Below are 2,013 nucleotides of genomic sequence, written 5' to 3' on the forward strand. Positions count from 1 at the left end.
TGCATGTGTGACAGAGGCTGCTGTGCGGAGCTGAGCCAGTGAGGGAAGCAGGGGCTGATGTTGGGGCTGTCCCCTTCCCCCTGCCTCAGGACTGGTTGCTTGCAGCAGCTGTCTTAACTTAGAGACAGTGTGCCCACACACTCACTCACTCTTCCCCCCCCCCACCCAAACACATTGCAGTTGAAAAGCAGCTGGCAATCTAGTAGGATTCCCATGGAACAATGGGATGGAGAAACCTGCATCATGTGATGCTGTACTGGCCCGTGAGACATTGCAAACCCTTCCCAAAGCACCTGCAGCCAGTTGCACAGCTACCCACAATGCACTGCTCTCTGTGGCCATCCTAGAGTCTAGCATGGATGTGCTCTGGTAAGACAAGAAGCATAGTGTGGACATGCAACGGGTGTTTAATTCAAACACTTTAAAGCCACATTACCCAATAGTGTAGATATAGCTTGGGAGTGAGACAAGACCCAGCTCTGTTGAAACTAAATGACCACAACTTCCTCCGTAGTTAACAGGATTTGAAGCTGCGTGGGGAAGACCCGAATGGATTCCTAGTCCATTGCCTTAACCACTCGGCCACAACTACTTGCTTGAGATGAGTTTCTCACTACACTCCAGTTCTGTTCTCACTGAGTGATCAATTCCAGATGTTTCCTCAGACCGTCTTCCACAACACACTCACTGCTGTGCCATTGTGTAAGTGTGTCCATGGCTGAACTGCAAGAATTCCTGCTCATTTCCCTTCTGGCTGGAGCATGAGGAGAGTGTGTTTGTGGTCAGTGACGTTCCTGTAGATTGTTGTCAATTTCCTGCCTTGATCATTCAGACAGTTCCTTTACCATCCTATCCCCCGCACATCAGGGATTGCAATAGCAGGGGGCAGGTTTTCTCTGGGGTTTCACTGAGGTTTGTCAGGGGGTTGGTGGCTCCTTTCTCTCCTCATCCTGGAGTAAACTCGGCTTTTTACTCCATCCTTGATGTTTCAAGGCACAACAACAGATGACCGAGGAAAGAGGTGAACAGGGCGGGCCTCAGGGGAGGGGCAGACAGGTGCAAGTGGTGGGCAGGGCCGGTCTCATGGGTGGGGCAAAGAGGTGTGGGTGGTGGACAGGGCAGGTCAGGGGAGGGGATAGAGAGGTGTGAGTGCTGGGCAGGGCTGGTCTTTGGGGAGGGGGCAGAGAGGTTTGGGCAGGGTGAGTCTCAGGGGAAGGGCAGAGAGGTGGGGGTAGCAGGCAGACCTTGAGAGTGGGGGTGGAGAGACACAAGGAGGCTTTCGGGGAGGAGAGGAGTGAGCAAAAGGTGGACCAGCAGGCCTCAGCCAAAGAGAAAGAGCTGGGGTGGGAAATGGCCAAATGAGAGTGAGAGCAGAGCACAGGTGGGGCCTCAGAGGGAGGAGAATGAGTCAAGGGGATGGAGTGGGCAGGGCTGCCCAGAGGATTCAGGGGGTCTGGGGCAAAACAATTTTGGGGGCCCCTTCCATAAAAAAAAGTTGCAATACTATAGAATAATATATTCTCATGTGATCCCTGAAGGGCCTGGGGCAAATTGCCCCACTTGCCCCCCCTCTGGTGACCATGCCCTCAGCCTCTCCTCATAAGTCCCCTGCCCCCTAATCATTTTTGTTGCCCTCCCCTAGACTCTCTCCAATTTGTTTCTGTAGTGGGAGGGCAAAAACTGGACGCAATGCTCCAGATGTGGCCTCACCAGTGCCAAATAGAGGGGAATAATCACTTCCCTCGATCTGCTGGCAATGCTCCTACTAATCCAGCCCAGCATGACCAGTTACCCATATTGAATGCAGACCCAACAATATTTGATCAATTGGTTACTGTCCATTCAGGAAGTTCTTTCCTACCTATTCATAAAGAATGAAGATGCTCTGAGCAGAGGGGATAGAGCTGTCCCATCCATGTAGTTAATCCATCTCCCCGAGAGGTGGTAGCTACGTCACTGGGGGAAGCTATGTGGGTGGGTGTGCAAGCTGTGGTGTCTCCATGTATCTATAAG

General features: G+C 52.3%; 1 non-coding gene across 1 annotated transcript; it reads right to left on the bottom strand.

Annotated features, from left to right (window-relative positions):
- Positions 1 to 509: 509 nt before the first annotated feature.
- Positions 510 to 592, bottom strand: TRNAP-AGG (transfer RNA proline (anticodon AGG)). Its single transcript has one exon. It is a non-coding gene; the product is annotated as a tRNA-Pro (tRNA).
- Between the last annotated feature and the right edge of the window lie 1,421 nt (positions 593 to 2,013).

The sequence above is a fragment of the Gopherus flavomarginatus genome, chromosome 11 (genome assembly GCF_025201925.1).
Source record: "Gopherus flavomarginatus isolate rGopFla2 chromosome 11, rGopFla2.mat.asm, whole genome shotgun sequence".
NCBI classification, from domain to species: domain Eukaryota; kingdom Metazoa; phylum Chordata; order Testudines; family Testudinidae; genus Gopherus; species Gopherus flavomarginatus.